Genomic DNA, 17825 nt, shown 5'->3' with positions numbered 1-17825 from the left:
CTGGTATAACAATCTACATCACAAGACTCCACATTTCCTGTTACCCAGGGTAAGTAAATTTCAAGCATGAGGGAAAATTTTAGCAAGTTTCTCCAAGTACCTTCACTGAGAGACGAATGTGGCTTTCACAGAGAGGAGGGGAAGGAAAATTATGAGGTAAAGGTTATTCTCTCTTTCATCTCCCCTGACTTCCCCTCACAGGAGAGAAACACCACCTTTGCAATTCTGGCTCATACCTTGAGAATCAAAGTTGCCTAACTGACGTCTAACAAAGACACTCCCGGCATTATGTGAGAGGAGCACTTGAAACAATAAGAACGGGTGGCATATGTTGGAAAATCGTCCGCCCTTCCCTCCTCTCCCTATTCTTTTTTTTTTTTTTTTTTTCTGGAATGGAGATACTGATGTGTGTCATGAAAACACACAAGGAAAACCGTGGCCCGTGAAGATGACTTTGGTATTTTTATATTTCTAATAAAGACTTCTACATCTGAAATCATTCTCTTACAAAACTAACTTTGATTCATTTTTAAGATTTTCCTACCCGTAAGGAAGTTATTATGGTCATCACTAGAACCGCCAGGCTTTCCATCTGAGGCAGGTGAGGAGCCTCCTGCTTTCATACCTGCCGCCCTGCACTAGGCTACCTGGTGCATTTTTTCAACACCCATCTCTTCCTCTGCGGGTCCTCCTGAGTCCACCGATCACCAGGAGCCAGGGCTTTAGAGAACATAAGCAAGCCAGCATCTCCACTCTTGGTTTGGTTCTTCAGGCTCTTTTTTATTATTTAATTTTCTTTTTCTCTTCTTCACATTTTCACGAATTTGGAAGTTTGCAATTTTGCAGTTTTGATTTTAAAATTAAGATTGAAATTAAGATTATAATAGGTAACTGATTTCTCTCTTTGCTATTTGTTAGGAAGTGTGTTGTGCAAATTAAACTCTAAACAAAGAAGTGCAGAATAACTAGGAAGAAAAGCAAACGAATAGTTTATGGCAACCTTTGCTTATGAGCAATAACTCCACTTATTATTAATAATACAAAGTCCTTCGCACGATACTCTATAGCAGGGATCGACAAGCTTTTTCTGGAAACTTGGATAGTAAATATTTTAGGCTTTGTGGAGGCAAAATAAAGGATATTGTGTAGGTATTTATGGACAGAAGACAAATTTTCACAAATTTTTTTTAAGAAAATTCAAAATATAATAATACAATTGAGCACACATTTTTGTAATGTGGATCTATTAATAAGAAAGAAATTATTGGGGGGTTGATAACATTTTTCATAGTTGGGGTTCAAAGTTGATGTGCCTTATCAACAAAGTGGGGCGACTGTTCATCTGTGTCATTCCTAGCTTACTGGCTATGCAAAAACAGGCAATAGGCTAAACTTGATCTAGAGGCCATAATTTACCAACCTCTGCTTTATAGTCTTGGGTGCTTTCAAGTGAGCAGGGGTTCTCACACCTACCATCTTATTTGTGCTTCACAATAATTCTATGAGAAGTCTAGACAGGTACATCATTGCCGTATCATAAATGAAGCTCCTAAAACTTCCACAAATAAAATGCCTTCCTGAAAGAAGAGCTGGTAAATACGGGGACCAAGATTTAACCCTAAACTTCCTAACTCCTCACACTCCAATGCGAGGCATGTAGAGGAAATCTTTGCTTTGTCAAGGTAAATAGTCTAATACTAATAATATTCTAAGATGTTCTTGATACTACCCCAAAGATTCTTGTAATCCTATTTTTGAACTATCAATATCTTGAATGGCAGTACATCTTTGGACGATTATTTGGCTTTGGAAAGAGCCTCAAGTGCTTTGATGCCAAGTTTCATAACACAAGCTTAGTTTGAGTCACAAACAAGGGTTAGCTCTAATGTAATGAGACTTCTCTCTGGATTGACCTCAAAGAACCAATTGTGAAGATAATGTCCCAGCAGAAATACCTACCCCTGCTCCCCCAAATCAAAGAAATCTCTGCAGGATAAATGAATAGCCTCCCAGTTGACTAATCTTTATAACATTCTAGAATTAGAAAGGACTTTGAAGATAAATTTTTCCAACTTCTCTCATTTAGAGAAGAAAAAGAAAAAATTTAGAGAAGAAAAAAAAAAAAGAAAGACTACTTAGAAGAATAGCATTCATTTGGATTATAAATTCTAATATTTCATTTTAAAGCCCCTCTCTCAGCAATAACAGACAGTGAAGGAATTCTCTCCAGGATGTAGCTTATAAATAACAGTGGGTACAGCGACATTAAACTAACAAGGGTAAGATTTCTACCCTAAATGATTGGGAAGTTTGATCTTTTCAAGACAAGCTACTGGTTCAGACAACATCTCAAAATCTTTTCCAGCCTCCAAACTCCCTGATACTGTGCAAAGTCATCTGAAGTTAAGTTCAAGTTTTGTGAGTAAGAGTGACCATTTACTAAGTGCTTCTTATGTCTTGCAGAGTGCTCAGCTCTTAGCTCATAATATCCTCACAACAATCTAAATGATAGTTAATATTATCTCCATTTTATAGATGAGAAAACCTGCATAGAGCTTTGCCTAAGATCACATTTATAGCTAGAGGCAGATATTTGATTCCAAATTAACCAGTTAGAGTTCAACCCGAGAAGCAGAATCACCAGCAACAATATATATTTGATTTTACACAATCATAGGAACTGGCTACACAGTTTATGTGTTGCTGGGCTTAAAGTCAGGAGGACAGGGTCTCAGGAAAGGAAAGATGAGCACAAAGTGGGGGAAAGCAAGGACAAACTAAATCGGTGAAGATAAGCTGGAATCGATAAACTGGAAACAATGTGAGCCTCTCACTGCCTCCAATTCTCCCAACTCCAATGATGCGATTAACCTGCAGAAGAATTGTACCCTCCACCACAGTACTGCACGCAAACCTCTCCAGGTCCTCAGTTTCTGGCTTAATGAAACCATTGCTGTTTCCACTGTTTTGGGTACTAAGACCTCTAGACTAACAGACCATGGACGTGGAGAAAAATTTCACTAGTTTACCCCTAAGGCTGAGAAAAAGAGAAACCATTCAACATTTCTACCTTTATAAGATAGATAAATCCTATCTATGAGAGAAAGAGGACCATCCATTGCTCACTTTAGAGCACTTTAGAGCAGATAAAGCATCTTGGAGGCTATGACTTCAGTCACCCATGCTATTTACATCCAGGTGCGCTGTACCAAGTCTTCAAAAAGCCATGCTGCCATTCTATCAGGCCAAATGCCTCAGAGTGATGGGGGACTCAGTAAGATCACTGAAGGACATGAGTATGAGTCCACTGCCCCATTTAATTTCTTGTAGGATGAAGTCCTTTGTCAAAAGCAGTGTTGTATGGTGATCATGGCCTTCTGTAAGTCCTTAGAGGGTAGTGTTAGCAGAAGAACTACAGGAAGGTAAGATTTCTCTAGAAATCTACATCTAGAGAAAATGTCTATTACAATGAGAACAAAATGCTGGTGCTGTCCTTTGACACGAAGGAAATGACCCAGTGCAATCAACTTGCCACCAGATGTCTGGTTAAACCCCTCAGGGAGTGGTGCCATGTTAAGGGCTCAGTGCTGTTCTCTGCTGTTGGCAGGACGGCTCTTCAGCAGTGGCTGAAACTGAACCAGCCTTAGTGAGAATAAGACTAAGTTGCTGTGTGCCTGCATAACCTCCACTCCTGCTTCTACATCCGTTTTGTTCAAAGAACCCATTGGGCAAGGACAGGGACAACTGGGGAGAGAAACTGACTGCTGTCAATAAGAGAGGTCATCTTATATATCTGATCTTTAAGATCCTCCTCTGTAGTCTGCTCTTGGATGCATATTCAGAGAGAGATCCATCCACAAACCTCTTCCCCAGATTTTTTTGTCACTAATTTTCCAGCTGAACCTCTTCCAATCCCCTGGCCATCTAGGAAAAACCAATAGCCACGGCCCATGAATCATTGTACATCTACATCTCTCATTCCCTTCTTCTAAGCAAAATGAACAATGTTTAATTATGCTGCTTAAAGTTTTGCACACTGATAGACTTTTTTTTTTTTCCACTGTCTTTAGGACCACCTCAGAGTGGAGCTATAGGGCTATAACAATTTTCTGTGGGGTAGTGCCAGCATGTCATCCAGAACTATCCATAAACCAGACATAGATGATTCTTTCCTCAGTCAGCTGATAATAGGGAACCCCCATGAGGCCTATATGCCTGTGTCGAGATGAAATAAGTATTATATCAGGACCATGTCCCATGAGCATCTCTGCTTTTGCACACGCAACTTACTTTTGCCTTCAGGAACTTCTCTAACCTGATCTCATTTATAACACTTCCATTTAGTAATGGAGCACTTCTCTGCACATGCAACTTTGTGACCCAAGTACATGTGTCTCCATGACCTTAACTATTTTGTCATATGCTGTTGGAATTCATAACAAACAGGAGCCATGATATTTGGTGAAGAAGGAGGCATCAGGTAACCATCATTCTTTTCAACAACACTACAGACATTATTTGTGTTAACACTGGTGATTTCAAATACAAAGCAGATTTAACAGAAAAACTATAACTCAAGCAACCCGTGGGGGATGAAAATGGAGGATGCTTGACTTACACTCTCGGACATAATGACCTACCTGTAAGCAGTAAGTATACAGGAAAAAAGATCTCCCAAATTATATATAATTTACTTTCTTTTTTTATGTTTTCTTTTAGGATTTATTTATTTTTTCAGGGAGACAGGCAAAGGAAGAAAATCTCAAGCAGACTCTGTGCTGAGCATGGAACCCCATATGGGGCTAGATCCCACGACCCTGAGATCATGATATGAGCCCAAATCAAGAGTCAGATGTTCACTTGACTGAGCCACCCAGGCATCCCTATATAATTTAAGTTCTAGATATCTTTTGAAGTAAGTAGGGGCTTCCAGTGTTTTGTTGGTGCTGTCAATGAGGTACTCTCAGTGCCAAAAACAAGAGTATTAAGCCTCCTCTAAACTCTTTAGTTTTCTTCTCAAGTTTTCTAAAATAAAACATTATACAAACTATGATAAATGCTCAAAAATGTTAACATTATTCCGCCATCAAGCTTGAAACATTCTGCATCGCATTTTGACAAATACTATAAACTCTAACCAACTCATAAGCTTGGCTGTCCCTTTGGGAGGTTCTAATTTGATTCAGGCAGATTTGATTCCTGATTCCACAAAGAGGGAGAAGATAAAGAGAAGCACTTCCTTTGTGATTCATGAGGGGGAAAAATCTTTTCTTGAGAAAGAGAGTGCAAACATGATATGGTAAAAGTGCAGTTTTGATGTCAGTATTACTACTTCACCCATCACGGCCCAAAAGGAGGACTCCGCACAAGCTGAAAGAGAGATGGTGCAGCTATGAATAAAGAGATATTAGTTTATCAACACCTTACAAAATAATAATAAGATAGAGTGATTTTTCTTCCCACGAGCTCTTACAGGAAAGTATTACATTTCCAACGATTACAATTAAAAGCAGGGTGAAACACCCCTAGACATTTGAACAAGAATTTTCCTTTTAGTCTTTGGGCAACTTTTACTCTCTGGGCTTCACCATGGGTGGCTGAGGACTTTAGTGAATGTTGGCACCCTGGGAATCTGTCTCGTTTTTCCTGGTGCGATTGTCCCACCCTGGCTACTATTTGACATAAATGAGAAATGAGGCTGAAAATGCAGTCACTGTCAAGTCTTTAGAAAAAGGGAGGTGGTAAGTGGTGACAAGGGTAATCCAAGAACTGTAGTTACTGTCAAATGCAAGGATAATCTAAGAATTGCAGCTAAGCCAAAGAGCATTAATGCTTGGCTTGGGAATGGATCATCAAATTTAGGGAGCCTCATGCTGAACTCTAACAAATGCTGAAATGAGTCTATGCCCTGGGGATATCCACCAACTCAGAGCTCGGGGAGGATAGCCTGCATTTAACATTTTTCTTCAGCTGAGGTATAGAGTGGACACCCCACATAGATTCATGGAGAATTGATTGTGTGTGTGCAATGGTAAGAAATGCCAGCAAGGTGAGGAAACAGCCCTCACGTGCAGCCAGGCCCACGTTGCCACCAATCTGATCTGAAACTCTACACCCCATACCAAAGAAGATGCTTACAACAGTCATGGGTCACAACAAGAAATCCTTTATTCCCACGGCAAATAGCATTGGAAAACGATGCTCCGTGCAATTAAGGTTTGTTGGGATTTTTTTCTTTTTCTCTTCACATATGGCAATATTTATCTTCAAAGTTTTCCTCTTTGGCTCACGGGCTCCTTTGTAGAGCAGCTGGTCTTGTGTGGCCTAATTGTGAGATGATTTGTTGTGTGATTCAGTAGCATTGTTTATTTGTACAGTGGTTCAGTGGAATTTATAAACTGCATAATATTGTTCTAGACTGTTTTCTTTTTATTAAGACGCCACATTTTCTCCAGCATTCATGACTGGGATTATAATTAGGTGGAGCATTCAAGATATTTTCAGCCCAACTTCCTCTGTTAATTAATGTCATTAAACAAGAAATGCTTGCATTTTGGTGAAAAGATGGAGGCAAGCATGGAAAGAGGACTGGAGGGATGAATCAAGTTGAAATCAATCTTTGTTTTGCACACAAGAGCTTGTTAACAAATACTCAAATGTAACGAATACAAGCTGCAAGTTATTTCTAATTAGTCCTAGCTGTTCTCAGGAAAACCGAGTCAAATCATGGAGTCTTTTAGAAAAGATCCTTTTTGCTATTCTTGGTCTGTCCCTGAGAAACCCTCAGTAAATGGTCCCAGTGACTTGTCACACGTTCTTTAATGATGAAATGTTTCCAGGGCTGCCAGGCCTATAAAAAGTTCTAAGAGCAATTTGACCTTCCCACTTAGTTTCCTTTATTAAAAAGAAGCCGCATGTGGGTTTTTTTTATTTTTTTATTTTATTTTTTTCAATCAGAATATTTCTAAATAAAGTATAAATGGAATTTTTAAGGGACTTTGGAGGTGTGGGGGGGGGAAAGTGGTAATTCCAGAATCGGGAACGGGACTTAAAATTGTACCATGTTAAGATATGTTGGAGCTGGAAAGAAAGGCTTGAGGCAAAATAGGGATGTCACAGGGGGAAAGCAAGATAGCTACTGGTCAAACAGTTTCCAACATGGCACTGCTTTGGTGAATGAGTCACAGACCAGAGTCTGGCCCCTTGTCTATTCAGTCAAAAACTGGCCCTTATCAATAATCCCAGATGGAGTCAGGATCTTGGGGAGAGACTCACACACTCACTTCACAGATTAATGTGTAAACCAAAGGTCAATTTACTAATTTATTATGGGTGATATTTATGTCCAGTGTCCTGAATGCTTGCCCCTTCCATCTAAGACACCCCTTTCCATGTCCTGAGCAGCTAGGAGGCTGGGTTATTAATCTGAATGTTGCTTGGTTGGCGTGGAGCTGAAGCAAATGGGTGGAGAATGTCTTGAGGATCATGTCATCTAAGCAAAGATAAGGTTTAATGAAACTCCCATCGTCTCACAGGAAACACTAGACAGATATCTGTGTCTCCCAAATTCAGTCATTTCAATCCTCCAACTAAGATTTAACATAAATCATTAATTCTATTATTCTTTTTTTCTGTGCTGCATGTTAAGATTATTATGAACCAATTATCAAATGGCTATTTCTGTGGGCACCAGAGAGAATGCTGTTCACTTCCATTATATGCTTATTTAATTTCTCTAGATCTCTAAGAGTAACTTTTTATTATTGTTGTTTTACCCTATTTCTAAGTTTCTTGGAGAATCCTTGCCATCATCCCAATATATCAACTTCAAACTTCAGAATTCAGTCGTCCACTGAAGATATGTTCATTTATCTGGAATGTATTGAGGAAACGCTAAGTGCAGAGCACTGGGTCGAGTACAGTTAAACACACAAAGGAAGGGGAGATGAGCCCTGCTGTCAGGAAACCTCACATCCAATTAGGGAGATGAGCTGTCCACACACAAATTCTAAAGAACAATGCGATGCAGTGCATGGCTTAGTGCCAAATGTAGAGTGGAGTTCAAAGAAGGGAGAAAACAGGGTCATTCAGAGGAAGCTTCACGGAAAAAGTGGAATTTAAGAGGAAAACTATAAATCAATCACAGGTTAAGGCAGGGTTTCTCCGCCTAGGCACTATTGACATTGTGTGGGGGACCTTTGCCATGCATTGTAGGGTGTAGAGCAGCACCCCGGCCTCTGTCCCACTGGCCAGTAGCATCCTCCCACCAAGCGTGATGACCAAAACTGCATTGTCAAATATCCCCTCAAGTGCAAAGTCACCTCTGTTGAGAACCATGACCACTCACCTTAGTGCATTATTCAACTGACCCTTAGAGGTGGGTGGGTTACCAGTGCCCAGAGGAGAGGTTACCCATACAAATCCAGAATGAGAGCCAGCAGCACAAAACCGTGAACAGATAACATCAGGGAGGTAGGGATAGTGGGGGGACGGGGTATAGGATGAGGGGGGTTATCTAAGAGATGTGGGCCTGGGACTGGATGTACCATAATACATAATGATAGTTATGAAATTTCCTTTCTGCCCTTAGACTGGTGTCTCGAAAATGTCTAGAATGTTCCTGCCTTTATTCTGAATTGGTGCTTTTTTGGGGGGATATATGACTCATCTTAAAAAAGAAAACTCAATTAAAAAAGGGGTTTGGCTACATGCAACTGGTTACCTCAGGAGACATTTAAATAACCTATAGGAAGAGATAGGATTGTAGGCATGACATCAGAACAAGAGCTTTTAGGGGCAGAGAGCTCCCTCCTTACTACACTTGATTTTGCTTGAGAATGTGAAATCTATACTGAGTGCTGAAATATATTATTACTCCAGGACACATTTCAAAATAACAACCACCATAAGCAGTGTCATTACAATCCATTATATAATCCCTTTCTAGAGTGCTTTCTTTCCGCCAGGGCTACATATGAGCAGAAGTCTCAACCACCGGCAGCCGCTGGTTTCCCTGAAAGGCCTGATGGAACAAGCCAGCTTGGGGGAAGGAAGTGTGACCCATGCTGGTGACCCTGGAGGGGAACCCAGGAAAGGCCCCCGAGCAAAAGGGCCCCTGATACCATAGCAGGCATGCCCCGATTCCGGAAAGTGTTCAGCAGCCCCATTGTCTCCTGGATTCCTTTTGCAATAACTCCAGCAGGAAGTGAGAAGGCACCGTGGGTCATGCAGGATCTGTCCTTCAAAAAACAAACAAATAAACAAAGACCTAGTTGACCTTCCCAGCTTGCGCAGAGGCACACTATTTCAGAATTTTGCTCGTCTTTAACTCCCCCAAAACTGGATACTGTGAGGAAATACTTTGGGGTGTAGATCAGAGGTGATCCATTTGCAGGGAAGGTGGTGGCCAGGAGGCTGAAGGGGGAGGAAGAGAGGCCATCAGAGGAGGGAGGCCCCCAGGTTCCATCTGGAGCCTCCACCTGCCTCCATTCGCTTTCTTTTACTCTTTGCCTGGACGCTAGCACATCAGGAGCAGCAGGGCAGAAACAAGGCTGATTCAGAAAGTCTGGTGCCAGACATTCTGTGAGAAACAGAAAGATCCACAGGATTCTGTGTGGAGAGGGCAAGTGAGACACCGCAGACCTGTTATCCCTGCATGCAGAGGGAACAATCAAACTCTCAGGTCAAAAAACAAACAAAACAAAACAAAACAAAAAAACACAACAACAACAAGAAACCAGAGTGGAAAGCAGCCTTTGTTTAATCAAAACAAAACAAAACAAAACAAACAAAAATCTCACTTTCTCCTATTTCCAGAGTTTCTGGGCTTCAATAGGAAATGCCAGGGTGAGGGAAGTGTCCATGTACAATTTCTCTTTTCCCCTCCACTTTCAGATAAAATCACTTCTATGCAGTGACTCCTTTAAGCTCTAGACAAGCGTGAGGGATCATTTTTATTTGGTCTAAAGAAATTCATCTCTTCCTTTTAAACCTCTCCTTCTGCATCCATTACTATTTGCTTCCTTTAAAAAAAGAAGAAACCACTCATATTATGACATACACTAGAATAGCTCCAAGACCTATTCTTAGATTGATATATAAGGAATTTACTCACCACTCCCTTCAGGATTAAGGAGCATTAACCTTTGGAACGCAGTCTTTATATGCATGTCAGGGTATTTTTAAGAATGGGAAAACCCAGGATACAGATAAACAACACGGGTTCCAAAAGGGGGTTATTTTTAGACCTGAGATTCCAAAGTGTATAAAGCTAGAGATACCAAAATGGTTCTCATCCTAGTGGACATGCCCCTCCTGTCACCTTCATAGACCGCTCTCCCCTTGGTGTGGCGCACTGTGTGCACACATGCAAACACACACACACACACACACACACACACACACACAGCCCAGACCTCTTCATAAAATCCCACTGCCACAATCTCTAGTTTTGATCATAACCCAAACCATGATGAAGAGTAGAAATATTGGACTGCTGTGTCCCATGACAAAAGACCATTTCTGCTAAGGCTTCCTCCCAAAACTTTACTTAAAAATGCTGGGATGGCTGTGAGTTTTTCTATCAGCATTGAAATGTCAGTTATTCCTACAAACCAGTCTTGCATGCTTGAGGGTGTAATGGGAAAATGCAGTGGATGTTATCCTTCCTACTGTTCCTACCAACAACCAGTCTCTGAGAAATGGACAGAGGGACCATTGAAAAGAATGGAAAGAGCTCCCTTACATGATATGGCATATAACATCCACGATGGGAAAAAAAAAAAAAAAGTAATAGCACTTGAAAGTTTAACTCCTTTGTACTCTTTGGGGGTTTCATAGGGAACATGAGGAATCACATGTTTATTCCCAAACTGAATCGATCTAAAATACAGAGTATGCTCTAATGGATCTTTTGTTTTCCATTAATTTAGGACACATGTTATCCCCTGAAGGACTAATGGGATCTGAGAATAATGGGAACTGTTTGCTTGATTCTTCGAGAAAGAATAGCAGCTGTACGATTGGTTCTGGCACCTGGACGGAATCAACTTTTCTAGTTGGCTTTACCCAAATTCTCTGAGTTTTGTTTAGGTTCTAGGGAAGGGAAGGACTATAATTATGCTAATGATTTTTATAATCTTACTCAACTGATACAGTCAGTATCTGGGATTTGTTTCAAAATAGTCCAGTGAGGGGGAAAAAGAAAGTGAGTGGAAATGGAGAGAAGACATTTAGGGCTCCATGTAGAGAAAACCCTGGTATGTGAGGGCTTATTGGACTATTCGTGCTGCTTTTGTGATGTTTGAAATTTTCCATAATAAAAAGTTTTTTAAAAATTTATTTTAAGAAATTATGTTCAATATCAACTCTTTGAGTGACTCTTCCATAAAAGCACATTTTCCCAGTTTAACTTACACAGTTAAAGCATACATATGGTTAGCAACCCAGTTTGGAGCATTATGAAGCTGTGCAAACAGTAAGACACCCTAAAGCCCAAATTCTGGTTTCACTACTTACTAAGAGAGAGATTTCAGGCAAAATTACTTACTGTCCCTGAATTCAGCAATATCACACTGAATTATAGACGATAATATCTACATTATCTTAGACTTGCTGTGAAGGTTGAAGGACTTAATATATCTAAAAGGGTCCTGACACAATAAGTGATTAATGTCATTTTTATTTTTCAACAAAACCATTAATGGAATATAAAATGCCGAGTTTATTTCAAAGTTTATTGCAAAGAAACCAAACAAGTGGTCATTTAAGCATATATTGGACCTACGTATATATATATATTAAGCATCTTTTGTGTGATTTGAACTGTACTGGGTACAACACAGAATAATATATGATCCTAGCTTTAGAGGATTCCATAGTCTAGTAGTAGGCAGATAAATAAATGTATACAACCAGTTGGGGGAGGGAGTCAAAATAGGGGTACGCATGCAGAACTCCTGGAGCCCTGGAGAAGACACTGTGGGCTCAGCCCGCAGGGGTCATTGAGTGGTTAATCAGGCACTCAATTAGGGCATCCTACTGACCACTAAGCCCTGCTCCACAGCCTCCCAGGGACTCCATCCAAGCTCCCAGCCAATCCATTGCCTCCCCTGTCCATATCCTAGGTAACCAACAGACAGCCACGGAAACGGAGCATACACAGTGGAAGGAAACCAGAACAAATAACCTCTGGCATTTCCACTCATTTCAGGACAGTACATCTGAATTGTTAATAAACAGAGAACAGAACTGTTGGAAGGAACGTTAGTAGATTGGAGGGTCCAGCTTTAGGGGCTGGGGCGAGGGCTTGGCGGGGCAGACACAATGGGGACACTTGAGTCAGGGAGAGGCTGTCAATCGCAGAGCCCCCCACCCCCGACCCGGGGCATCAGAAGGCCGGCTCTTGCAGGCTCTGCCTTTGGTCAGGGGACAAAGACGATTGGAAAACTGAGAAAGAGACAAATAGCTGGGGTGGTAGTGCACAGAAAGAGGCAATGTCCAAATAACTTGCCCCTCCTATTTTCTATTGGCACTATAAATACCATTCTAAAATGTTACCGTAACTTAATGAGTCTCTTTTAGGAAGCATTTGGTAGTGAGTCATCTCAAAACTATGTATGAAGCTGAACACCCTGCTCTGATTTAGTGAAGCTCCTCAACTGGCTTTTACCGGGTCTGGTTTGAGATCCCATTTCCGTGGCAAGGAAGGGCCTGTGCAACGTACAGACAAGGTCACCTTGGCTGCCATGGTTCCACAGACTGTATTCATTCCTGTCTTGCCTGGTGGGGGGGCTTTGGGTGGGGGGAAGCTTCGGGGAGAAGACAAGGGAGAGAGTCAGAAACCACTTTTGGTGAGAAGAGACAGGGGCTAATTTTAATCAATAAAAGGTTTTCAGAATTAGATCCTTTTCAGATGACAGGCACCAGACAAAAGGGAACTAGACCAATGGCTCAACACAGGGGACTTAGAAAGACTGGACCCTATCCCCAAACATCCTAGATCCACTCTCCTCTCATGTCATTGCTACAGGGCTGGCCAAGCCGCCATTTTGGCCAACTGCCTAAGTAAGCTGCACACACTTTCCTTTCAGACCTCGTCCTCTGCACCTCATGGCTCCTCAGAAAGTCAGCAAAAAAAAAAAAAAATTCAAGAGCCTACACTGGACAACAACCCTAGCACAACTGTTATGTTACCTTACAGAGTGAGGGTCTTGCGCTTTACATCTAATCCTTACCAAACTCTGCAAAATACTTGCTCATTAGCCCTACGTTTTTGGTGCTGTTTAATGATTCTGCCTTTCGAGTTAGCATTCTTTGTCAGTGTGAAAGAAATACATGTTTACTACATGAAGATTATAAGGTAAAAAGAAAACCCACAGAGATAAGAGCTATTATCCCATCCCTCAGGCATCAGAATGATGAGCATTTGGGTGCACTGCTCGGCTGAATTGCACAGGGCTGAAGAGCATAGGCTTGGAGACAGTTGCCTGCTTTAATATTAGCTCCTCCACCTGAGACCTAGGTGACTTTGGCCAATCTATTGGACCTGTCCTCGTCTCACATCCCTCATCTGAAAAATGGGGCTACAACAGAAGCAATCATAGGGTCATCGTAAAGATTACTTCAGAAATGGTGTGCTGCAGCCACAAGAGAGACAACAGAGGCTCAGTAATCAAGAGCAGAGGGGAGGAGGGGAAATTCTATCTGGCAATCTGTGTGAACTAACTACTGGTTGATTCTAACACTGAGATCCGAGCTCACTGGCAGACGGGGTAAGAATAGATCATTGATGCATCATATTCTCGCATGATCTCACTAAAGAAAGCTTCCCATTATATCAGGAAAGACTTGTATTCTTTTTTTTTTTTTTTTTTTTTTTTTTTAGGAAAGACTTGTATTCTATTAGCAGGTTAACTATAAGGGGAATTCTTGTATGGTCTTTTATATGTGGGACCCAAAAAGAACATAGTAGGGATTCTATTTTAAATATTTACCAAAAAAAAAAAAAATAAATCAAAAAAAAAATAAAAAATAAATAAATATTTACCAAAACACAGATGCTTCTGGCATTCCTCTTATGTCTTCTTTTCATGCTCTCCAAGTACATAATTATTTGCTTTTTAAATTGAATAATATCCGTAAAAACAAACTTAAGTAACTTCCCACAAACCGGATTATCCTTGATTTTGCAGCTTTTAGATGCTTTGTCATAAGTCTGTGTAGTTTAATATAGTATTTCATTTTGCTGCCATATGTAATTCCTACTTATGGTTTCTTGATAGAGATGTTAAAGGACAAACTTCAACCGAGTGGAATTTAAACATCTTATTGGCTTTATGAAGTGGTTCATGAATCGGGCGGCACCCAGTTGGGCAGCAGACAGAATGAAGCTCCGAAGAGTTGTACAGTTCGAGAGGGTTTTGTAGAGCAAAGTGAGCAGGAACAAGGAAGTTATTCTGGGCAAAAGCAAATAGGTTCTTACTGTAGATTTACTTTTTTTGTATGAAGCAAAGAGCCTTGTCAGGTAACTTGTGCAGGCAAGCACTGATTGGTTGACCTAAGCTTTCCTTTTTTGGGAAAGCCAAGCATAGAAAGGCAGGTAAGGTTTGGTTTATTGATATGGGGCTTAACATGAGGGATTCCATCTTGGGCTCAGTCAGGTTAGTTTAACAGACAATGCAAGAAACTCGTTCCCCTTGAGAAGAGAACAAGAGTTTAAAACTAGAGCGAGCAAATATAGTATGTTGATTATGGTATTAAGACCAATATTTTTTTTTAGAAACCTTGAAAAAATGAATTAAAAACAAGATTTCACTAAGCTGATTAAACATGCTGGAGAATAGTTGAAATCTCTTCATAAGCTGTTACATACCCCACACTGACAACGACTAGAGGTAGCTGTTCTGCGTTATCTGTATTGTCCTTGTATTAAGTCCCCCCCAAAATCTCTTTATATAAAACACTTTCCTTCCCCCAGAGTCCCTGAACCCTGAATACTTGGAAACATTAACGTTGCATTTTTAAATGACACCTCACATTTAGATTTTCTTTTAATTCAAATGGCTCTATTAATGTATCTCTGTAATTAAAGCTGCATAGATACCGGGAGGCTAAAAACAACTCAGTGATCAGAACCAGGCCCCTAGAACTACAGAAAGTTCCAAAACCATCCGTGGAACAGGCGTCCTCTTCGAACAGCTGGTTTATGTTGCACAAGATCACAGAAAGCTCAAGATAGCATTTTCTTTGTATATGAGACTTGTGAGTAAGAGTTAACAGGATCCATAGTTAGGAAATGACATCACAACTTTCCAAGGGGGGGGGTGTGGATTTACTTTGTAATTTGCGCACCTGACTGGTGTTTCTGATAGCGATTGTCTAGTCATGGGGCTGGGAACAGGGAGGTCCTTTTTCTACCACCTGCAGCACGCTTCCACCGTGTGAGGGCTGCTCTTTGGCTTCCTGTGATGATATTGGAGGTGACTCAAAGTTCTAACCAACTCAACTCTTCAAGAACAGTCCCCGAGCTTTGTAGCTTCAGCTTCAGGTGGCCATGCCCAGCTATCAGCCACGTCACATAGCACCCAACACACCCAGCCTGGGGGTCGATTTAGGCAGGAGAAATAGTGGTCACAGTAAGAGAGCCCGGTGTACAAGTTGAGGAAGAAATTTCTGCTCCGAGGCTCCATGCATGACTCCAATAGGTTCCCTTTATTGGTAAAGTTTTTCTTTGTGGGTTTTCTTTCTGGTCTATTGAGGACTTGACCAATAGCCCATGGAATGTGTCGGCTCTAATTGCCTGTGTGGATTGGCACAAGTCATGCCTCAAAATTGGAATGTTGTCACATATAACATAGTCCTGCAGAGGAATAAATGTGGCCTGGAAAATGTTTTATCCAAACATTCCTTAAAAGCAATTGTGTTCTGCCGTGGTAAGGGGCAGACAACCTCTACAGAACCAGCTGAGTGAATTGCCAGGATGCCGGAGTCTCAACACGTGTCAGGACTGCTACCTCCCCCGGCCCCTAAAAAAAAGCAGATTTCCTCTTCCCTCTAAGGACATCAGACAATGGCCAATTGCACTCGGGGATACTCAGCCCAGTCATAGCCAGGGCAGCTTTCCAAAAGAAGTGGGTAATTAGAGCACCGTGAAGACAGACAAGGCATCTATGGACCTGGGCTCGCTTTGGGGTGAGCCTCCTAATTGATCAGTGGCTGACACAGGTGTTGCCTGATGGGCAGGTAATAGCTGCCAGGCAAACGTCGCTGGAACAAGTTTGAAGAAAGCATGGAAGCTGTCTTCAGGGGGAGGTTTGCCACTAGGAAAGATGCCGTGAGCTCAGGATATAATGCGATTAGGGAGATGAAGAAAGAACTCTGAAATCTAGGGAGCATCTATTAGGTGCCAGGCACTGTGAGTTGGCATTTTTACCAATATTATCTGAGGACTCTGGGGTCAAGCACTCACAGTCTCTTGCAAGGTCTGTTTTCTTTAGAATTAAACTGTGGCAACCTGGTTCCTGCAAACCAATTAAGCGGTAAACATCGGGCCACGCAGACAAATCAGTTCTTTGCTTATTCACTCTATTTCCCTCTGCACCTGGCAGACAGGTGCTGGGGGATAAAAACAGATGCTGGAACCAAAAACTACCACGTAGTTGGGAAAACATTCATTTCCCATGTCATAAGCCCACATACTATTCCTCTGGCCTCAGAAATATAGCTCATTAAAGGCACCATAGGCAGATACCAAGCATTGTTGAAAAGAAAGAACTTCGTTATTTTGGCTACCTAAAACTTAATCCACAATTTGACCGACTTAAGTTTTTGAAAAATTAGCAAAATCGAGTTGCTCTTTTTGTCATGAGAGATTGAGTTGATTGGAGACTAGTCGCAACGCCAGCACTGTGTATCAGTTGGAGAGAGACAATCAAGAGCTGCCACCAGGGCAGGAGTCTCAACAAGAGAAACTCTCCAGAAAGTTCCCATAGAAAAACTCAGACCCACAGGAAATGTCTAGTTGAGATGATGGATCGCAGACCACCCCACTTGCCAAACTTCCATTTCAACGTCTTGCCGCCACCATCATGTAAAGAAACAATTCTCCTTTTCGTTCTGGGATACGTCTTTTTTGGGAAATGACAAACTATGGTCTTCTAAACATTTCATGTTTGATAGTTGACATTTTCCCAAGAGACCCAACCCTACCCTCACCGTGCAATGGAATGAAGATAAAGATGCTTCTTTTTTTAGAGAAGGACAACACTGGCTTTGGAGGGCTGGGGAGATATGCGAGCATCTCCTAGCAGGGAATGGGGCCGAAACAATCAAGAACCCCAGAGAAGTGAGTGTGAGTCTGTTACCACCTCACATTATTGATCCTTATCTTCAGACTGAGAGTCTTTCAAATATTTGCAGTGTCTGGAAACTATATCTCCCTGAAATGGTTCTGTTTTTATGAACACTTTTTCATAAATTGAATCTCCTTGGCCAGACAGTAATTGACAAATGCTGGCATTAGATGCTGCATCAAATTTGCCTGGAAGATTTTTTTTTTTTTTTGAACTATGAAATTCCCTTCCCTTTCCCCAAAATGATCTAATTCAGTAGGTCAGGGATGCATGTAGGAATCTTTCATTTTAAAAGCTCTCTGGGTACCTTGTATACCCTGGCTTGGGGCCCTGGAGGCAGGTGGAGCGCCTGTCCACAGGGGACTGTGAGAGTTTTGCTCTACCCCACAATTGTAGATTTTTCAAACTGTCTCACAAAGAGGACTGAATAACAGAGTTTGGTCTAATTGGTTCAAATCTTTCTCTATTATTGGC

The 17825-nt window shown here is 41.3% G+C and overlaps 1 long non-coding RNA gene across 1 annotated transcript; it reads right to left on the bottom strand.

The window, feature by feature from the left end:
• Positions 1-6999: 6999 nt before the first annotated feature.
• On the bottom strand, positions 7000-10221 carry LOC106558346. The gene is made up of 3 exons (XR_005385526.1): positions 10115-10221; positions 9801-10022; positions 7000-9239 (listed from the first exon to the last, which is right to left on the bottom strand). It is a non-coding gene; the product is annotated as an uncharacterized LOC106558346 (long non-coding RNA).
• Positions 10222-17825: the final 7604 nt, after the last annotated feature.

This window comes from Canis lupus, chromosome 38, assembly GCF_011100685.1.
Source record: "Canis lupus familiaris isolate Mischka breed German Shepherd chromosome 38, alternate assembly UU_Cfam_GSD_1.0, whole genome shotgun sequence".
In the NCBI taxonomy this organism is placed as follows: Eukaryota; Metazoa; Chordata; class Mammalia; order Carnivora; family Canidae; genus Canis; species Canis lupus.
This window is presented reverse-complemented; position numbering and strand designations above follow the sequence as displayed.